This window comes from Pseudorasbora parva, chromosome 16, assembly GCF_024679245.1.
Source record: "Pseudorasbora parva isolate DD20220531a chromosome 16, ASM2467924v1, whole genome shotgun sequence".
NCBI classification, from domain to species: Eukaryota; Metazoa; Chordata; class Actinopteri; order Cypriniformes; family Gobionidae; genus Pseudorasbora; species Pseudorasbora parva.
In genome coordinates, this window is record NC_090187.1 from 14,136,908 (window position 1) to 14,160,329 (window position 23,422).

The 23,422-nt window shown below is 38.0% G+C and overlaps 1 protein-coding gene and 1 long non-coding RNA gene across 4 annotated transcripts in view; one reads left to right on the top strand and one right to left on the bottom strand.

The window, feature by feature from the left end:
• Positions 1–23,422, top strand: part of mafa (MAF bZIP transcription factor a) — a 181,277-nt gene that overhangs the window by 81,660 nt on the left and 76,195 nt on the right. The window lies entirely within an intron of this gene.
• On the bottom strand, positions 3,236–7,912 carry LOC137043587 (uncharacterized). 2 transcript variants are annotated; one of them, XR_010898528.1, is made up of 4 exons: positions 7,835–7,912; positions 7,604–7,687; positions 6,617–6,717; positions 3,236–3,581 (listed from the first exon to the last, which is right to left on the bottom strand). It is a non-coding gene; the product is annotated as an uncharacterized lncRNA (long non-coding RNA). The 2 variants fall into 2 exon arrangements; XR_010898529.1 differs by lacking the exon at positions 3,236–3,581 and adding an exon at positions 6,025–6,277.

The window sequence follows — 23,422 nt, forward strand, 5'->3', positions numbered from 1 at the left end:
TAGGAGTGGTTTCAGAAGTTTCATAAACATACACTATCTTGCCAAAAGTATTGGGACACCCCTCCAAATCATTGAATTTAGGTGTTCCAATCAATCCAAAGCCACATGTGTATAAAATCAAGCACCTAGGCATGCAGACTGCTACAAATATTTGTGAAAGAATGGGTTGCTCTTTTAGGAGCTCAGTGAATTCAAGCATGGTACCGTGATAGGTCGCCAACAGTGCAATTTGTGTCCAATTGTCCAAGTCCATTTGTGAAATTTCCTCACTAATAAATATTCCACACTTAGTTATACTATACAACAACTGTTAGTTGTACTATATAACTATACAAAAAAAGTTGAAACAATTGGGAACAACAGCAACTCAGCCAAAAAGTGGTAGGCCCGTAAAAACCCGAGTAGGGTCAGTGCATGCTGAGGCGCACTGTGTGCAGAAGTCGACAACTTTCTGCAGAATCAATGGATACAGATCTCCAAACGTTGTGTGGCCTTTAGATTAACTCAAAAACAGAGTTTGAATCACAAATCACACTTCTTCGTCTGGCAATCAGATGGATGAGTCTGGGTTTGGCAGTTGCCAGGGGAATGGTAGCTGCCTGACTGCATTGTCCCAAGTGTAAAGTTTGGTGAAGGCAATTAGATGGATGAGTCTGGGTTTGGCAGTTGCCAGGAGAATGGTAGTTGCCTGAGTGCATTGCCCAACGTTTAAAGTTTGGTGAAGGGGGGATTATGGTATGTGGTTGTTTTTTAGGGGTTGGCCTCTTAGTTCCAGTAAAAGGAACTCTTAATGCTTCACCATACCAAGACATTTTGGAATTTGGTTTTCATGCTCCCAGATTTATGGGAAAATTGTGGGGATGGCCCCTTCTGGTTTCAGTTGCCAAAACCTTACACATCCTACTCGGTTTAAATCAGGTTCAGTAAGCTCACAATTCTTGGTTTAAATGTTCTCTGTCAAGTCAGGGTTTGATCCACAGTTTGTGGCAGCCAATCACAAGGAACATGAAGTGTCAGTTTGATTTACTTCTCACAAGAGAGCAGGCACAATTCACTTATCTGTTGAAGATAAGATTGTTATGAAAAATTTGATCTGATTTGTTTTGGTGTGTGATCTCTAATCCAGAATAAAACTAGAGTAAGTTAGCTGTGTAGCTAAATTATCATTGGGATGAACACAGCTAAAACAATTTACCTTTTTGAGCCCCAACACTCATATTGTTCATCTTTCTCTGCAAACCTTAATTATAACACAAACTTTGATATGAGTTTAAAATGTATTTATGTTATAAGACAATACTGTTTTTTGTACAGAATGTATTAATCTAAGTGAATGCTTATGTAATTTATAGATACAATGCTTTTCATTATTAATTCTTTGTTAATTATACACATTACAACTGTGAAATTCTGCAACTTGAAATGTTAAACATGTATTATATATATATATATATATTTATGTATATATATATGTATTAGTATATGTAAAAATTAATAGAATTGAAATTAAAAGTTTGAAAGTTTTGTTCATTGTTAGTTTATGATGCGTTGCTTTAATGTTAACAAATGTAACCTTTTTTTTTTACATTACCAAATATCCTTTATAACGAATAGCAATTGCGAGTGACTTATGGTGCAAACTTGTTTTTACTGTTTTTCCACAATTGTTCGAGAAGGGAGAAACTCTTGATTTAAAGGGGCAGTCTCAAATGATTCTCAATGGCATGAATCAGACCAATTTTTAATTATGATGGAGCATTTTCAAGCCTATTGCTTGGAATATAATTTTCATAAAGTGAGGGATCGGTTTTGCCTCCGGCATGCCACTCAGTAGCTCTGCGGTGTCAGTGACAGTATTTTAAATGCCTATAAATAGCATGTCCTATGAAAATTGTATTTATTTATTTGAGAAGAGAGCAAGACTCCAGGCCGCAGGGCAAAGCCACAATAATAGACCACCCAAAACCTTTACTTTCTTGTTGAAGGAAAGCATAATGTTCTGCAACTGAGATGAACAGTGACAGACCCTTATATACCCCTATATAGCCTATATAGGCTAATATACCAGATCTTCACATCAGGTCTCTGAGCATTTTATGTTGAATGTCAAAAACATTGATGATAAGTATTATTCTTTATATATGGTGGTAATGCTGTTTTTCATTTGGTAATGTGGAACAGAAGACCTTAAAAAAGGAACCCTTTGGGCACGGTTGGTAATGAGGTTGCAATTATTTTCCGTCAAAATGAACTAGTGCTGGCATTTGTCCATTTTCAGAACCAATCCTCATTTCCTCTTACCTGCAAGCTGAATGATGACGCAACTCACTAAATAACCCAAAGTCAAATACAATGTTCAAAAGGTTTTATTGAATATTAATTGAACAACAGATATATGTATATCATAGAATTTTGTTTCTCATACTGAGAGTCCTTCAGCTGCCCTTTGGCAAACTCCAGGCAGTCTGTCATATGCCGTCTGGTCGCTTTACCATACAGGCCTAACTGGTGGAGTGCTGCAGAGATGGTTGTTCTGAAATGTTCTCATCTTTTCACAGAGAAACACTAGAGTCTGTCAGGGTTACTATCCGGTTCTTGATCACATCACTGACTAAGGCCCTTCTCCCCCAATCACTCAGTTTGGCCATGCGGTCAAGGTTTCAAACTTCTTCCATTTATGGATGATGGAGGCCACTGTGATCATTGGGATCTTCAATGCTGCAGAACTTTTTTAGTACCCATCCGCAGATCTGTGCCTAGATACAATCATGCACTGTTAACTGGGACCTTATATAGACAGGTGTGTGCCTTTCCAAATCATGTCCAATCAACTGATTTACCACAAGTGGACTCCAATAAAGTTGTAGACACATTTCAAGGATGATCAATGGAAACAGGATGCACCCTAGCTCAATTTTGAGTGTCATAGCATATAAAATGTGAATACATATATATACATGTGATTTTTATTTTATTTTATTTTTTATTTGTAAAAAATTTGCTAAGATTCCAAGCAAAATTCTTTCATGTTGTCATTATATACTAATTATTTTAATCTATTTTGGAATACAGCTGTAACTGTGGCAATGGTGAAACACTGTGAATACTTTCTGGATGCACTGTGTGTGTGTTTTTTGTATATATATATATATATATATATATATATATATATATATATATATATATATATATATATATATATATATATATATATATATATGGGAACAGGACCAGATCCAACACTGTGCTTTCATGGGCTCAGCTATAAGTTATATGTTTGGCTTGCAAGTATTTAATGCTATGTAAGAACTAAACAAACACCCGTTTACCCATTGTTCTTTGATTCACAGTCAGTCCATCGGCAGTCACCTCTGTCTGCATACAAAAGGGACGTGGAGAATGAATGATTTCCTGTTGGTGGTGAACAGGCTTGGAGGTTAGGAAAAGGCCTATCCTGGTTATCTCCTCCAGCAACGGGCATGCTCCATAATGAGAGCATCAAAGGCTCAGCACCTCCATACTTTTACAAGCTTCACTGCCGCAGGGCTGACACGTGTTCTCCAGGGCTGCACGCCTGCATCCTGCAACAGCCGAGATTGTTAAAAAAAGTAAATGGTTGTAAAGATGCAGCAGCCTTCTAATGGTATTTAACAGGTCACAAGGACAGGAAACACATAAAACCAAGACGCTGTATTCATCTCTAGTAATGTTTGTCCAGTCAGATGGCCTCTTAAGTGAATGTGGCTTCTTCCCTAACTAGTCCTCATTCTAGATACCATCTACCTTCCTTCGCCGCTTCCTTCTTCCTCAGTGGAAGGTGCACATCTTCATCACAGGATGGAGATTTCTTCCTGCTTTCAGTTAAGCTTGCCTCTGTCTGAATCCTTGGCGGATTTATGGGTTGTAGTGTTTGTTTAGTACGACGAGCTATTTGGCCTTGCAGAGGAAACCCTGAAAAGAGCTATCATTGTTTGGACAGATACCAGGCACCTCCAGAGGGCAAATTCAGGATAACAGTTTACTCCCTCTGAGAGTATTTATGCTTAGCGGATGATCAGCTCTTGAGCAGTCAGTTTGTACTTATCTAATTTCAATAAGTGATAAACTTAACCTTTGTGTAAGGTGTGAAATTGAACAGTGGCTCAAATATATCACCAGCTTGAAGGTTTAGTTCAGAAGTCACATCATATCTAACAGTTTTTGTGTGTGTGTGTGTGTGTGTGTGTTTGTGTGTGTGTGTGTGTGTGTGTGTGTGTGTGTGTGTGTGTGTGTGTGTGTGTGTGTGTGTGTGTGTGGTTGTTGTTTTTTACTATAACTACATGCTGTATCTGATCAAGCATAGGCTACAGTATATACCTTAATTTGATTTGATTTATTAATTTTTTTTTATGTGTCAGTCTTAAAGAGACTATTTCGACTTGTACAAGAAAGACTCTTGCCAACTTGAACATTTATAATAAATACCCCTAAAATATTTTTTATTTCATATCTATTCATACAGCATCCTGTACAGTATTAGTTAGAATGTTATGTTATACTTTGGTTTCTCTGGGAGTGTAATGAATTAATTGGAGCAGGTTAAACAGGGTTGGGTTAAGCAGAAGCGACAGCTTTCGACACAATGAGAACACGCTGAGACGGGGAGAGAAGAACAGTGCATCTGTTGTGGAGAACACAATAACAACACACCAAGAGTTTAGCCCTCGCATGAAAAAAAAAAAAAAGGATAGCTTGCAAGCTTCAGAGTGTAGAGCACACTCGACCTGCATATCATGTCTGTACTCTCATATGATGAGCAGTAAAAGTGTGAAATATATCTGATGTAAGTTACTTTCAAATATCAGGGGAGAGATTAGTCACTGATGATCAAAACATTACAGACATGGGCTGATTTCTGTTTTGATCACCATGCTTTTGTGTCGTTTCACTCTTGCTATGTCTTTCCTTCTAAAAAAAAAGGTAGTGAGGTCTTGGTAGTGAGCTTGCTTTGAATTATATTACCAGGGTTTCTAAAACTTTTTATGCACATTATTTTGCAGTCCCTCACTCATACGCAGAATAGGACTGTGTGATATTTAGAATATCACAGAATGAGTCTGCCAGCATGGCAAACAAGGCAAGAAGATCTGCTGTTGTCATGTACATCTTCACGTGGGCTTTGACTGATCATCCTGTTTAATGAGATGTGTTTCTTTCTCTTTTCTCATGTGCCAAATGTACAGAAATATTCTTGTCTGTAAATATAATAAAAGAAAAACCAAGCATTTTCATTTCAGAGTTCAGAGTACAAAAAAACTGTCCCACTTTATATTAGGTGGCCTTAACTACTATGTACTTACTTAAAAAATAAGCAAAATGTACTTACTGTGTCCATACTGTATTGCAAAAAAAAAAAATACGAGTGGGATACGAGTTTAATGGTAAGGTTATGTGTAAGGGAAGTGTCAACTGTGTAAATATAAATGTAACTACATTAATTAATTACAGATGTAATTATATGCAGGTATTTTTTTTTCAAATGTAAGTACAATGTAAAAACATCTATGTACACAATAATTGTATCAAATTATTAATTTAAATGTAGATTTAGTTACACTTAGTTAAGGCCACCTAATATAAAGTGGTTCCAAAAACTCAATATGTAGAACTACATTTACACTCACATTTATATGTGATTTGTACTCGGTTTGCATATTAAAACTACAAACCTGATTGGGACACTGTACAAACTGTGAATAAAAAAGTAATGCAATAATTTACAAATCTCATCAACTTATATTTTATTCACAATAGAATATAGATATATCAAATGTTAAAAAGTGAGACATTTTGAAATGTCATGCCAAATATTGGATTTTTTGGATTTCATGAGAGCTACACATTCCAGAAAAATTTGGGACAGGTAGCAATAAGAGGCCAGAAAAGTTAAATGTACATAAAAGGAACAGCTGGAGGACCAATTTGCAGCTTATTTGGTCAATTGGCAACATGATTGGGTATATAAAGAGCCTCTCAGAGTGGCAGTGTCTCGCAGAAATCAAGATGGGCAGAGGATCACCAATTCCCCCAATGTTGTAGCAAAAAATATTGGAGCAATATCAAAAAGGAGTTTCTTAGAGAAAAATTGCAAAGAGTTTGAAGTATGCATCATCCACAGTGCATAATATTTCATCCAAAGATTAAGAGAATCTGGAACGAACTCTGTGCATAAGGGTCAAGGCCAGGAAACCATACTGGATGCAATCCACCAGGCCATTCGCCGTTGCCGGCTAAAACTCTATAGGTCAAAAAAGAAGCCATAACTAAACATGATCCAGAAGTGCAGGCATTTTTTCTGGGCCAAGGCTCATTTAAAATTGACTGTTTTTGTCCTTTTGATCATGAACCACAGCTCATGACCAAAGGTGAGAGGAGGAAACGTAGATTGACCGGTAAATCAAGAGCTTCGCCTTACGGCTCAGCTCCTTCTTCACCACGACAGATTGGTACATCGCCCGCATTACTGCAGATTCTGCACCGATCTGTCTGTCAATCTCCCGTTCCATCCTTCCCTCACTCGTGAACAAGCCCCAATATACTTAAACTCCTCCACTTGAGGCAGGAACTCTTCACCAACCTGAAGTGGGCAAGCCACCCTTTTCCAACTGAGAACCATGGCCTCGGACTTGGAGGTGCTGATTCTCATCCCAGCCGCTTCACACTCAGCTGCTAACCGTCCTAGTGTTGATGAAATTTAATTTATTCTTAAATTATACATTTTATCAGTTTAAACATTTGATATGTCATCTATGTTATATTCAGAATAAAATATTGACATTTGAAACTTCCACATCATTGCATTCTGTTTTTATTCACTATTTGTACAGTGTCCCAACTTTTTTGGAATCGGGTTTGTATTTGAATACAAAAAAAGTGCTGTAGTCTAATCTAATCTAATTCAATGGCATTTAGCCATTTTAATTGTGGCTTGTATCCAAATAGTTTTTATAGCTACCCTATACATGTTGCAGAGATTTGCTCTCTGTCCATTTTTTGCATCCTTTTCTTATGCCAATTATTTAAGTTTATATACAGATGTGATTTATTTTAGTAGTAATAACTTTGAATACAAGCAAACCACTCATACACTGACAGCATCTGCAAACAATCTTTGTTTTTTGTGATTTAAACTGATACTGTCTGATACTTTTTTGCTTCAGTTTCAATGTGACAAACAGTATGAATGTGGGGTGTAAGTGGGTTTGAATTGCAATATGAATATAGCTGGTAAAGAGATTCAGTGCATTTTACAACATATATATGTTGTACCTAGCTAAGCTAGGTACAATGTTTACTATTGAGATCAAATACAAGTAGATCTTCTGAAACGTGCAATGATGTTATATGACATTATGTAATTATGGCAATATGTTGCATGTTTAGTGTGCTAATTAGCAACAAACACCATGTACCAAACACCACTAGGTTAGCAGTCCGCTACGTATATCAAAACTTGTGGAAGTCCAGACAAAGATGAAATCGAAAGCATCAAAAGACCATAGTGGCAGACTATGCTTTTCTACATTTTAACATAAGAGTGGCTAAAATTCTTGTAAAGACGTACCTTTTTAACCGCATATGTGTAGGATGGTGTCGTTCTGCGAGTTCCCACCCAGTGACTTATTCACACATGTTGAAATCTGAACTCCTATTACAGTACATAATGCGTCATCCACTTATACTCCCACTAAAATGCGTTCAAATTGACAATCAACCAAATGTTTTTTTTGTTTGTTTTTTTTTGCACAGATGCATACACATGACCTACTCAGTCTATATCAGATATTGCACCCACATTGTATCAGATATGCTTTGTTTTTAGGTGCGAATCCGTTGGCGTTCTTATTATTATTTTTCCATTTCTTCTTGTTCTTCCGTCTTCCGCTCTTGAGTCTATGGCAGCCCATAGAACCGCTTGAGAGAAAGTTATTAAATGGAGGACAGATAGAGGGCAGTCTGAACTGCCCCCATAGCAAATTGTGAGTCTCTAAATCAATCCCTCTAGTGCCACTAACCCTACGACGTCTTTTTCCATCATGAACATTTTTCCGGCATTTTGAATTTTCCCAAGAACCTACTCAAATTCCTCCTAGGCTGTTGGTCTGATTTTCACGCCAATTGAACCAGATCATAATCATATCATGCAGGCAAAAATGTATGTGACTGAGTTTGTTTGGTCAAATCTTTCTTGAAAAATTCGCAAATGTATTCGATGAAGAGCATGTGAGGCTATAAATCTGCGATGATTTAGCGTATTCTGAAACTTGGTGTGTTTTATGACACCCATGAACTGAGGCTACCTGCACAGTTGTGGTGCAGTGCCACCTAGTGGTCAGGAGATTTGAAAAAAAAAATGCATTTTTTTGCTTATAACTTGATAAAAAAAACCTTTAGATTTGGTCTTTAGATTTGGTGCCTCATGCTGAGTCAAACGGTACCTGATTTTACTATATCAGCCATTTTGGGCTGTTGGCCATTTTGAATGGTGTTGTATTTTTGTATATTTTACAATATGTAATATGCTATATTTTACAAAAAACATTGGCGTAACCCGATATGTGTCTTCAGCAAAATGCACTGAAAGTTTTAGCGCAACGCCACCTTGTGGTTAAAAGTTATAATGACATTTCCAAAAATGCTAATAACTTTTGATTACCTTTGCCTATTGTAATAGTCTTAAAAGATTCACTGGGTCATGACAAGAAAATAGATATTAATTTTACCATAGTCGAACAAAGTCAAACTTCCTGTCTGCCATTTTTATTTTCTTTAAAAACCTACTTTTTAACTCCTCCTAGACCGCTTGTCTGATTTTCACCAAAATCGAATCATATCATCTTCAGACCATGCCGGAAAAAGCTTATGGATTTCGTGTTGATAGACAAAGCCATTTTTGTATGCCACATTATGAAATTTGATGGCATGATGCCAAAACAGGTTGTATCTCTGCAATGGTTTGTCATATTGCTAAACTTTGTATGTTTCATTGTCACCTTACTCTGACCACACCACATCCATTTTTTCACAGTGCCACCTACTAGTTGTAAAGTTATAAACCATTAAATCATATTACTTCTGATTGTATTTTTGCTTTTTCAGCTATTTTGCCAAAAATGATCTTAATATGTTGCTCATTGTTGCACTTCATCAGATGCTCCCAGCTATGTTGGCATGAGTTATCCCTTCTTTGTGTTTAGCCCCTTAACGGCTTCTTACAGCTGTATTTTATTATTTGGTAACTTTTTCTGTTGAATCACTTATCACACTAGCTACTGATATCCCAATTATAGATAATTTTACCTCATACTGACGGAATAATATTTTGTCATCATTTAATGCTCTACATTTGTAGGGACATACCATTTCCAGCTGTCAGTCATTCTGAGATGTGCAAGCGTTCTCAGGAGCATGACTGGTATCAGCGCAGTAACCTTCTGCCACCCACAGTCAGAGGAAGTGATGCAATCATGGCCTCGGCTCCTAGCGGTTTTCTTCTGTGTGGTTAGAGCAGCAGTGAATCGATGAGACATGCGGCATGCATAAAGAACAATTATCAGGGTTTGCACTTTAGCTCTACCGGAATCAGTAGGATAGAGGTCAGGGCTCTTGTTTGTTTAAAAATAATTTTAATCCAGTGATTCCCTACTTGGCATGCTTCAGGACACATTTTACAGTAAACATGAAGTGGCAGCCCAGTCGTGCTCCTGAGAGCACTTGAACATCTCAGAATGACTGACACCTCGAAAAAGGCATGTCCCAGCACATTTAGTGCATGATATGACAATTTTTAAAAACATATATATATTATTACTGTGTCAGAATGAGTTAAAATTAACTATAACTGGGATATCAGTAGATTCAACAGACAAAGTGACTAAATAATAAAACATAGCTGCAGGAAACCATTAAGGGGCTAAGCACAAAGAAGGCACAATAGCGCTGCATTCACACCAAACGCGAATTGAGCGTCAAAATTGCGTTTACCGCATCTAGTTTGACCCGTGAACATTTTGAATCCATTCACGCGTCCGCAGCAAATTGTGCGCGCGTAGAAATCGCGCATTTGAAGCAAAATTGAAGCGCGTTAAAGGCGCTCCAGGTGAAATATGTCCTAAAACACCATTCTGCCTCTTTTCATTTTCAAAAAAATATATATTAAGCATTAACAGCCACACAAGTGGTTCAGCCAACTCACTACCTGGATTATCTTCACTGCATGTATATTTAAATAAAATATAAAGTTATGAAACTTCGCTTTGCCCTCAGTCAAAATGATTTGGTAGGCAACAATAGATTAATTAGACCAAAGATCGCCCATTAGATGTACATAAGAAGAATTATTTGTCATGTTTAACCTCTACAGAGACATCCGAGCCAGCGGCAAATGACAGAAGGACTGGCCGAGGAAAGGCTGCTCTCGCTGGGGGTTAACCAGCTCTGAGCGCCCAGTGATCGCTGGATCTCACAACTCCTAAAATGCAAGAGTATTCCTTTTTAAATAGGCACTGTCTTTATAAGTAAACCACATATTTTAACTTTAAATAACTACATTATCAACTGAAAAGCATTAAAACTACATTTAGTAACAAAATAACAGTATTTTTTAATTATATGCAGGGTTTCTTATCACGTCACTTAACCACATGACAGCAGCAAGCTGGCTCCTCATTGGTTAATGCGACGCAAATTGACGGCAAAGTTAAAAAAATTAAACTCGGGCGTAGACACGAATTCGCTTCAAACGCGTGAATGCACAAAAAGCACCACTCGTGCCTATTGCGTAAGATGCTCAATTTGCTTCAAATTCATGTTATTCGAGCAAACTGGACGCGAGAATGAGGTGTAAACTCTTCGCGTCCAGCTTTCTATTCGCGTTTGGTGTGAACGTACCTTAAGTCATTCCAGCATGGCTGGGAGCTTCAGACCAAGTGCAACAATGAGCAAGAAATTAAGATGTTTTTTGGCAAAATGAATACAAATCACAATGGTTTATCACTTTCAACTAATAGGCTGCAGTACCAAAAAATGTTTAATCTTTAAAAAACTGCCAAGAACATCTTAAACCATCTAGCATTAACCAGCCGGTTTTGGCTGATTAGTGCAAAGCCCATACAGCAAGGGTGTTCAAACTTAGATCCTGGAGGGCCACTTTCCTGCTGAGTTTAGCTCCAACTTGCTCTGAAGTTTCTAGTATGACTAGTTAGACCTTGATCAGATGGATCAGGTGTGTTTAATTAGGGTTGGAGTTAAACTTTGGAGCACTATTGCTTTCTTCTGAGAAATTTTGTGTTCACTCACAAAATGTTTTTGTTCCCCTGAGAAACTATGTGTTTGCTCTGAAAGAACAAAAGGCCATGCAGTTTCTTGAGAAAAAGCACTGACATATATTTTTTTCTCTCATCTAATTTTTTAGTGATTGACTGGTGCTAATCTGGGTGATGGACCAGTAAAATTTAGCTAGTAATGCTGGTCAACTGAGAAAGTCTGGTTGGTTAACCTAGTTAGGAAGCCCACAATGAACAACAGCATATCAGCCTCCAGCCTGGTGACAAATATGTTGGTCTTTTCAACAGAATGTTTACTTATAATTGCACAGTTAGTTATTTGGAATGGTAACATTTTTTTATATGCCTGCACTGTTGATATTCGCAAAATTGTTGTATTTACTCTTCCTCCAGGATATTTCTTTCATATGAGACTTCTGAGAGTCTGTGAAGTGCTATAGTAACAGCGGCATTTATTTCATGGTGGATCACAAGAGACTTTTGCACCTTAAAAGAAAACCTTTGAGAGAGAGAGAGAGAGAGAGAGAGAGAGAGAGAGAGAGAGAGAGAGAGAGAGAGAGAGAGAGAGAGAGAGAGAGAGAGAGAGAGAGAGAGGTCAACTTAAAGCAACTTTTTCAAATTATGCTTTTCTGATTGTGAACGTAGCTGTTTTTCTATTATCCCATTGCAACTACAATATGTATAACCACAAAAACATGAATGCTGGGCTGAAGCAAATTCATGCAGGGTTTCCTTAATGCTTTGATTCATAGATAGGCAAGAAATATAAATAGGCACAAACATTATTTAGATTAAACCTTGATTACAGTCTCTTTTGTATAGAAAAAAATACTTTTAGTGGAATTAGTTGCTCCCAAATGATAGTAAGAGGCCTTGAATTTGAAAGTATTGCAATGAACCAAAATACCATGTCTGCAAATGTATTATGCAAACTACAGAAATGTGAAAACTAAACTATAGCATAAACAAATGAAATGACCACTGGCAAAAATGATTTCAAGAGCAAGGTTTTTGATTTTTGGTCCAGCGGTGCAAAAGGCTCCTTTGATTTTCTTTTCTTTTAAACCGCTAGATGCAGTGTTGGGAAGGTTACTTTAGAAATGGAATAGGCTACATTACAAGTTGCCCTATTTAAAATGTAACTGTCAATTACTTCATTAAAGTAATGTAACTGATTACATTTGATTTCAATCAGAACATTTTTTACATTTCTTGCAAATGTATTCAACTGTTACATTTAAACCAGGCAGGCTAAACCTCTAAAAACAGAGATATCCACTGGAAAGTGTAGCCGTCATAGCATATTGTTTGTTGTTGTATTAAATAAATAAATAAATAAATAAATGTGCACTATACCCCCTGTTATTTAAAGGCCTTTTAGTAAAGCGATGCTATTCTGATGCTTTTGATTGGCTCTCTTGTTTGAATTTGCTACGCACCATGTCTGCCAATTACATCATATTTGGGAATCTGAACAAGGTTATCTTTTCCTCACAACCAGAAACACATTTCTTTTGGTGACATTGTTGATGTTGTGGTCTAAAGCAAAATGATAGCGCTTCCGACGGCTCCCGTAACCTGAAGGAAGCTCGTTGATAAACATGCTCTTGCTCTAGAGGACTGCATGGGCTTTAAACTGAAGCCCGAACCCGACCCGACCCGTACATTTACATGTTAAGCCAGAACCCGAGGTCCATTTCGCACAGCAAATAACGTTACCTTTTTTTCCAATACATTTGTGATGGAGGGGGCGTGGTTTAGCGAGGTCTGCACGAAGAAAGAGAGAGTCAGGAGAACGGCGGTAAGTAGCCTAGGTCAAGTGCAAATGATAAACACCTCTGTATGATTGCAATAATTGGCACGGATAGACGCTATAAAAGCCACAAAAGAACAAAGACTGAGGGAGAGAGAAGCTGAGGACTCGTGTGTCTTCTCTGGATGCTCTGGAGATCTGTGAGGGAAACTGTGTGGATTGCATTGAGTTTAATATAACGCTGTGAGCGCGACCTATAGGCTATGCTTTGAAGTTGAAGAAACAAAATAAAACACACAAGTCTAAGCAGTCTTCTTCCTCTTTTTTTAATGAATATTGTTACAATGTTGTATCAAAAGATTCTTTGTAACGGTAAACAAATACATATACAAATGCAGTGGTCGGACAGGTGTAGCGGTTTCTGAAACTCAAATTTACACTTCAAAAAGTTCACACAGAGTTGCTGAACTATTTACACAAATGTATCCGTCTCAGTACGAGTTATGAAGGAAGAGAATGGCATCTACAGGCGATCATAATTCTTCCAGAGTGTAGCTTTTCCTGCATCATGAAACTATTGATATGTTTTTGCGTTATTCATGGTTAACGGGTTAGTTCACCCAAAAATGAAAATTATTTCATTAATTACTCACCCTCATGTTGTTTAACACCCGTAAGACCTTCGTTCATCTTCGGAACACAAATGAAGATATTTTTGTTAAAAGCTGATGGCTGTGATAGGCTTCAGATAGGCCTCCATTGACATACAGTACATTTCCACTCACAAGACCCATAAAGGCACTAAAAACATCAATACAAAGTCCATCTCACTACAGTGGCAGTACAATATTTTTACATTGCCAAGAAAATAGTTTTTGTGCGCAAAAAAAATCTAAATAATGACTTTATCCGCCAAGTTATTGTCTTCCGTGTAGGTCTCGGACGTGAACTCACGCGATAGCGGCGCTCCTCCTCTTCCGGGTCATGTATCTGAAAGGATCTATGTCATATTCTCGCGCATGCGTCAAGTTCACGTCAATAACTTGGCGGATAAAGTCGTTATTGAGATTTTTGTGCGCACAATAACTATTTTCGTCGCATTCAAAAATGATTGTACAGCCACTGTGAATGTCAATAGAGGCCTATCTGAAGCCTTTCTCAGCCATAAGCTTTCAACAAAAATATCTTCATTTGTGTTCCGAAGATGAACGAAGGTCTTACAGGGTGTCCGAAGACATGAGGGTGAGATTAATGAAAGATTTTTCATTTTTGTGTGAACAAACCCTTTAATGTTTGCTTCTGTCTGCTGTGTTGTGACCGAAATAGCGCATGAGAGCGGTGGCACATGCCCAAAAATGTTTTGTGACATAAATGATATAGCGTATAATATAATGATAATATACAATATATTTACGTGTGTGTGTGTGTGTGTGTGTGTGTGTGTATGTGTGTTTAATCTGCATATGTGCTTTCTCTCTCGCACGTGATTTTAAATCAGCAAGCAGGCAAAGCATGCAAACTATCATATAGCCGATCTTTTTTTTCTTAGTTATAAAACTGAGCCCGACCCAAACCCGAGGCTGTTCATTAAACATTAGCCCGAACCCTACCCGACCGAGTAGCAGACATCTTGCTCTCGCTCTGATTCTTGTGCACGCACACTCATCTGGGAGAAGTGCCCATACAAGGAATTCTGCCCTTTATGACATCACACAGGGCCGTACTGTTTATATATTGCTAAAATACATTTATATATTTCCTTTATATTTTAATGAGAGTATATTGAACAAACATGTACAATTTTATTTATCAAAAAAAAAAATAGTGTACTAGACGGTATTAAATTAATTAATTAATTAATTAATTATTAAAAACATATTAAAGCTTTTGTATAAATAATGTGTGCCCCATGCTGGTGAGCCTTTTACCTCGTTTGTGGGGTAAAAGGCCCCCCTCACCACCTCATACATTTATATGATTTTTAAGCAAAATAAACCACTTTTATGATTTATTTTCAAACAAAATCTGTTGCTCCATAAATGATCAATACAACAACAGCAACAACAATAAAAATCTGCATTTATACACTATGGAAAGAGTAAAAAGCACGTTTTCTTAAGGTGTGCCTTTAGCCCTGTTGTACCTCATGTGCTTCAATTGTTGTTTTATGTGGCTTTTGTTGTGGTTTGATTCATCATCCTGCACGTACATTTTGTTTTGTGTTTTCCCTCTTGTACATGCTCACAGTTATACAGACAAAGAAGGGCTTTTTATTTATTAATATTGAATTGATTCATTTTTCACCTTGTTAAAAAAATAAATAATAATAAATAACAATAAGTGTTATGCTTTAAGTATTTTAAAGAAATGCACAAACTTAAGCAGGGCTTGTGAGTGGAGTGTAGTGCCAAAAATTTCTCCCCCCATTCAAAGTGTCCTGTAATCAGTCTGCCCCAGTTCCACTCTGGGGTTCCCATTCCCTGCACCACACTAACTGGTGCGAGAAACTCTGGAGCAAGAGGAAGCACTGCATTAAAAATGTCCATTTTTCACTTTAAGCTAAATCACCTGCATTCTCTGGTCTGGGACAGTAACAACAGACACAAGCAACATGTGATACAGATGGTGCAACATCCCAGGGGTTATATTAAATATTAATGGAATGTGGCTTCTTCTTAGGTTTTAAGCTATTTTAGATGCTATTTACATAAAGTGTAAATAGCAACTAGATTATATTTACACTAAGTGACAATATCAGCATTTTCATAGCGATGCTATTTTTTAAAGTGAAAATAGTGATATATTCTATTTATACATGTATAATATGTATATGCAAATAGTAATTAGATTATATTTATACTTTATTTTGGCAGATATTTGCACATAAGTACCAGGATGCAATAATAACAGAGTGTAAATGATTTTCTTTAGTTTCTTTATTTACAATTAGTAAATGGATGCTGCCTTAATAAGACAATGAAGCCCTCCATATACTTACCCACCCAATAAATACTTTTATTATTATTAGACATCTCGATAGGCACATTACTTCCACTTTTAGAACATTTTCTTAATTTTTATTGAAAGTACATGCCTTACAGATATGATTTGGGTTGTAAATAAGGGAGAAGAGGAAGCTCACGTGAGCCAAGGTAAATTCGAAAACGTGTCGATCGCATTAAAACCTAGTTCAATAAGAGTTATGTTCTATTGACTATGTCAATGAAGACATTGAAATGTGTGTCATTTTTGATATTGCACGGCCCAACCAGGCATTGTTGGGCGGAGCTAGTGCGATAGCGATCGCCAACAAGGCGCGATTTGCACTTGGTGTAAATGGGCACAGATTTGTTCTTGTTATTTTTATGTTTTGTCAGTATGTGCTAAAGAATATCACAGTACTTTAGGGGAAAAAAGTCTGCCATTTTCACAAAACAACTTTAAATTTGATCATAAACTTGTTTCAATACATATTCTGAAGATTTAAGTTTGTCGACGGCTAACATAAATGCAAACTTGCCTATAGGCCACTCTCTATAGCAACACTTTATTCAAAACAAAGCTGTAGATCCTGTCTGTGTTAAGTTGCACATTTTTAATGCGATCCTTGACTCGTTTTACACTTACTTTGATCCCCACAGAGGAAGCCCTTAACTGAGGAAGGGACATTGTGTATTAGTGCCTGTGTGTCTCTGCTGCTTAGAACAATATCCCTGCATCCTGTGCTAAGTGTTAGCACCCTGCCGGGCTGACTGACAGCTCTTGAACAGGGATAGGGTGTCGTCTTTTGTTGCCAGCACAGGCATAAGTGATAAACACCAGCAATTTGAGCCAGAGTGAGGCCGACAGCAGGGCCAAAAGCCCTGAGAACGCGCACCCCGCTTCAAAACACATGCACCATCAAATATTAACAGCACCACTTTCTCTAAACTCACCATGCAAGACGTTCCGCTCTCCTCTGTCTACTGAAGTAGCCCAGAGTACCCATTAAAAAAAGCTGCTCATTTTGCACACAAAACATGGATTTTTGTCCAATACGGCAAGTGTGTGGGAGGTTTGTGGGGTTTATCTGCAGCTATTATTTTTATTTGGAATGCATTTTTTTATTTTAAATAGGCCCTTCATAGCCCTTGTCCCCAGCCTCACTGTTGTGGCAATGTAAACATTGCTGGGTAATTTGAATTCCAACAAAGTGAAGATTAGCTGTTGACCGACGGTGGCAGATGATTATTTCTAAAATAATCCTGTTTTGATATGCATCGGCTTCCAGGCAGGAATTTTCAATTAGTTTTCAAATTGCCGCATATAAACAAGTTCCAGGGTCTCCTTATCAGGAAGTGGCACGACCACAGAATAGACGCATGTCTACCACCGTGAACTGCTCCCGCTCCCCCACCCGCTGCTACATCTGGTCCTACAAGCGCAGAGGTCTTGCTTGTCTGGATTTCAAAGGGTCTCCTTTATCGTGCCCCAGGTAGAGAGGTTTTATGTATGTACTTTGCAAACATGTAGTGATGCACAAACATCCCTGTCCTGAATATGTTCTGCATGAGAAGTTTCACCCATTTCTACCTCTCAATAGGCAAATGTGCAGACAGACAGAAATCAAATGGCCACCTATAACCAAAATAATCAGGCCCCAACCAGGACCCTGCAGCTGGAGATAAATGTTTAGCTACATGATTATCCAATGTATAATATTAGTTCTTTCCACAAAATCTTAAATGCTGCCAAATTAAAATTTACATTTATATATTTTGTTGATGTTAGTATGCCTGTCTCCAGTATTTATGTCCTGATTATTAATTTGCTGAAAACCAAAGTACATTTTTTTGTGATGAAACACTGATCAGTGCATTTATTCAGTGGTGTTTGCACTAGCTAGGTTTGCAAGTGTATAAGAGTGTTTGAATGCATTTTATTAAATTCTCGAATTGGCTTGTGTCTGACAAGGGTCACAATTAAATGATACTATGATTAAATTGACAATGTAAAACAATATCCAATTAATATAGAGTTGTCAAGTGATTGTGTGAATTTCAAATTATGATTTAGTTTTCCTTTTCATTGACTTGATTAGTGGCTTCTTTTGTGCAATGCTGTTAATATTAACATGCATCCATCCTTCATGTTTCGGTTCTACCAGGTGATGAGACTTCTAAATCAATGTGTGTTTACATGCAGTTATAATGGGATTTTAACAATAGTGTGATTAAACTTTACCTCATGTAAACGCAATACTTCGATCAAGCGAATGCGATTAAAGGGGAGGGTCCGTTTTATTTTTTCTAGGCTTGGTTGTGTTTATGGGACGCAGTATAACGTCTTTTTTTACGCCATATTTTTCTCATATTTTACCTTTAGGCCATGTGTCCACCAAAGTGTATTTTCACGCTGCTGGCTGGCATTTTCAATTGTTTTCAATGAGAGTGCCGCGTTTTTAGAACGCCTGGAGCGCACCGAGGCGCTGAGCGAGTATTTCACGCTCACGTGCTGAGCGCTCAGCGTTTTTTACTGGAGTAAAACGCAGCGCTAATCACTGTCACTTTTCACCCAGCCGTCCAATCACAGTGGAAGAGGGGCAGGACAAACACAACACAGACCAACTGCCACATTCTGCGTGTCGTCATCAGATGAAAACAAGCAATAATAACAGAACAAAATGATTTAAAACAAAAGCCAGAGCAAATACTTTACATTGGATCTGCAATTTTATATAGAATCAATACAGAAACAAACTACCTGTGAAATTAGAAAGATCTCCGTGGATTTTCCGTATCATAACAACAAGCAAGTCTCAACTGAGGAGAAAAAACGCTGTCTACCAAAACGCTCTTAAGCGCTTATAGCGAGGCGTTTTCAGCTGGCTAAAAACGCTTTGGTGGACACACAACCTTATTCCACACCACTGTCTCCACTGTCCTTTGAACCGCTCATTTGCTTCCTGCTTCTATGAAGCCCATCCCTCCCCGCAGTGGTCTTAGATTGGTTAGATGGCCAAATGCAGTTTCATTTATTTTTATTGGCTGAAGTGCCAAGCACAGGTTGTCCGGAAACGCCACGCCCCTTACCATTACGGGCACAATTCACATCTGCGGTGACTAGCAAGGGTTTATGATGTCACCAACCTGGGAAAAAGCTTGTCGTAGTCCAAACCGGATGTTTTTGTAGGCAATAAACTGCCATAACTTTAAAAGACAATATCTCTGTTTGCATTGAACTTTGCAGATACTGTTTGTGCTCAAGCAGCAACAAAACACACTAACTAAAGTTAAAAAAGTGAAATAAAACCACCCTTTAATCTTATAATCGTAGTAACCATTCTATTAAACTAGGTGGCGTATTCTGATTTTATTCACAATAAACAAGCATATAAACACCTTAATTGCATCATTACCGCTCTGACCAAAGTGTGCATGTGCTCGGATGTAAACGGATGTCGAGTGTTGTTGCACAGTCTCTGCTCTGTATCTTGATCCAGACGGCGCAAAGAACATGGTGGGATTGTAGGCAAACCCACCATTGCGATGTTCATCACAGTGCTGTATAATATCCAGTACGTCCATTAAATGTATTTTGAATGTGATGTGAGTAGTTTAAAACAATGGCCAGTAACAGGCAGGCTGTATGCTTATCTGAGTGTGGTATAAACATAATTTTTAGCAAATAATCAAAATAATGAAAATTGCATGTAAACTGGAGTGAGGAATTCTGCTCGTGTCATGCAAACATCCTACTGGGATTAAGACCTTACTCTGATTATTAGAAATAATCGCATTATTGGTGCATATGAAAATGTAGTCACTGGCAGACAAATAGCAAATCAAGTGAGAGAATGCAGAGGGAAGGAAATTAGCTACAGCACAGAGAGCTGTACACAGTAAAAGAAGCAGTTCCTTTTATTTTTAATGAAAGGTAAGGTCACAAACCCTTAAAAGGAACTGAATATTTTAACAGTACTTTTTAAAGGGGTGATGAATTGAGAAATCAACTTTCTCTTGAGCCTTTGATATATAAAAGGTCATGGTAATATAAGAATATCCTGTACGTTTCAGAGCTGAGAACTTCCTTGTTAGTAAAAGAAAAGCTTTTCTAGACACCAGACTCAGAAAATGAGGCTCTCATATCAATGACGTAATAGAAGTGGGAAACGATGCCTCTACAGATAAATGTGTACGCCCGCTTCTGTAGCCCCGCCCACCGACTCGTGGAGCTAAACAGGCAATAAACACGCCAAAGATAGCAAAACAATCGTTTTTTAAAAAAAGACACAGGTCGACACTGGATTTGCAGACATTTGAGATTAAAACACAATGCTCTGCCTTCTATATTGGATCCGACAGGAATGGTGCAACACACTTATGTGAGTAAAACATGTTTTTTATATATGTGATGGTATTGCATTGTTACAGATCGTATTGATTATGTGTACGTATCTAACAGAAAATACCTTAGCACGCTGCCACAGGCTAGAGAATCCCTTATTTGTTGGTTCATTGTAATTTGGGATAATACTCTCAGCATCCCAAGGCTATGTGTTTTCCAGACGGGCTACCAAAACGTAAGCACGTCGGCAGGCCGATGAATCTTAAATAGTGAAATAACATTAATTTGACATTAATGTGTTGAAAAACACATTCTTGATCTGCGTTGTTCACTCTCTTGACTTGATATTTGAAGAGCTTATATCAATCGATCTGCGGGCCAAGTAATAAAAAAAATGATCAATCGGGGGTGGGTGAGAGATTAGTCATTGATACGCACTTTATGGGGTATTATACTCACGGAGCACCCACCCCACCACCCCCATCCTACCCAAGAGCGTGTCATATGCACGCCATGAAGTGCATATCATTTGCATGTGAAAAACTGCGTAGCATATGCATGTCAAAACTAATTTTGGAGTATACATTCCACCCGTACTATTGATACACATTCACATGTGATCATGTTGGTTTGTTTGATAAACACGTTTTGAGAGCCCTGTCAGAGAATTATTCCGGCCACTTTCAAAACAATCCCTCATGTGAACTGAAAAAGGAGATTAAGCTCATTAAATATGCAAATCTTATCCGTCTTAGCCGTTGCCGTTTAAGCCTAGTTCACACTGCCCAATTTTTGCCCCAATTTTGAGTCGCCGACAGGTTTTGTGAAATCGCAGACAAATGCCCGAGATCATAGACAAATCGGTGCTCGTGCACACGAGTGACAATCACGCAGTGTGAATAATCAAAGACGTGATCAGAGAGAATCGCAGATGAGTCGCCGACGCCCATGAGATATCTGGCATGCTAAATATCTGGAGCTGTCGGCGATTGAAACTCCTGCTGTGTGAACTGCGTTCTGACTGAAAATTACATCGGCGATGGCCGACAGCCAATGAAAGAGTGAGATACAGGGCAGCAGGATGTTCAGGGAGGAGTTATAGAGCAGAATATCCTTATTTTAATACATACATTTACAATTCTATCAAACAGAAACAAAGGCCAAACATTTGCACATCCACAGCAGCAGCAGCAGCACATTACAAAATTGTTTATTAACCTTAAACTGTCTTTGCAGAACACAATCCTGGCTTCCACTGTCTCTCCAACAATTTCTTCTGCAGTAATCTTTTTTCTTTTTCTCCACAAATCAGCGCACATACAATTTGAAGCAAACTTTGTGCAGTTTATCTTTTTTGATAACAATTCCAAGTCTCCAAAAACAAGTTTCGTTCGAGAACTCCGTTTGGACGCATATGTGATCTCGCGTTGTTTACTTGTCACATTGCACGTGTAGTTGGGAAATGTAGTTTGCGCACCGGAGAGAGAGAGAGTTGTCTGCGATTCTTCTTCTTCTTGTTCAGTCAAGTAGTGTGAACTCCTCTGTCGTCAAACCATCATGCAGTGTGAACACAACAGTGACTGAATGATACCCCAGATAGTCATGCAGTGTGAAAAGAGCAGTGACCCGACGAGTTTGAAAATCGTGCAGTCTAGGCTTTACTTCCAAGTCTCCAGTGCCATCCAGCCCATCAAAACCCAGCGTTCAGGAGAGAGCTTCAAATCCAGTATAGAAAATAGCCTATTACGTTTTCGAATGTAAAAACCATGCAAACATCATAAGTTGATCTCAGACAACAGTATAAAAAATTTAAAAGGCTAGTTCATGACACCTTTAATACTTTTATAATAATATGGCTAACAACATCATAAGCAGAGTTGATCATAAGGAGCATTTACAGTTGATTTTCTGAAGATTTTAAAGGGACAGAACATATCAAATAATATGTTTTCACATCAGCTCTTATAAGCATTTAATCATAACATCTCAGCAATACGTTTGTCTTATGTCTGAGTTTAATTTTTAACCAAAGCTGACCTTGCTAGGTTTTCACTGCTACACGCAATGTTACATCTTGACTGGTGGAGAACACGATTTTCATAAGTAATAGCTGTACAGGGCATCAGGGTCATGTGCTTCTGGTCTGATTAGAGGTGACCAGCAAGACGAGACTGCGGTCACTTGAATTACAAAACCCGCACATGATATGATACCAAGGTTGATGTCCAGTTAGTGCTGACAGTTTAAATCGATTTTGGCCAGATCACTTACCACATAAATCGTTGTGGCCAATGCACTGCTGGCAGTAGTATTTTCAAGAAGGTGAGCCGTACAAGGTGCGCCTTTAACAAGTCAAAAAAAAACAAACAAAAAACAAACTATGAATTCCTTGATATTGCAGTTCACAGTTTTGTTTGGCAGCCTCTTTTCGTCAAGTATCGTTACTGCTAGTGCCTATTTGTCACCACTTATGTATTAACCATATATTGGTTGATGAAACAGAGGCAGTTTACATTGGGAAGGCAGGGGAATGTTGGTTGCTTCTCAAGTGAGATCAGTCAGTTGTCTCTAAAGAGTTCAAAGACATCTCATGGTTCAATATGAGCAGGCACTGGCAAGCACTGTAAGGACCACAGTAAATATTGATTACTCTGTAAAGAATTATTAGGCCCGAAGGCCTTTATGACTGTAACAGACTATATTGCAATAATAAAACCACCTATGTATCATTTTGATTTCATCTGGGATTACAACATACAATGTGATACACTTGTGCAATACACTCTCTTGAGAAAGTTCACCTGCTCTCAGTGGCACTTTGGACAAATACTGTCTATTTGGGTTATCAGAGAAACTCACAGAAATGCCTGCATTGATTTTTCTCATTCCTTTTATAGACTCTGTCATCTGTCCCTTGAAACTGTACTATATTAAACTCTTCACCAAAAAAAAAAAAGAAGAAAAATAGGAAAAGGAAATGCAAATAAAACTTCAAAGAGTATTGTGCTGAGGGATTTAT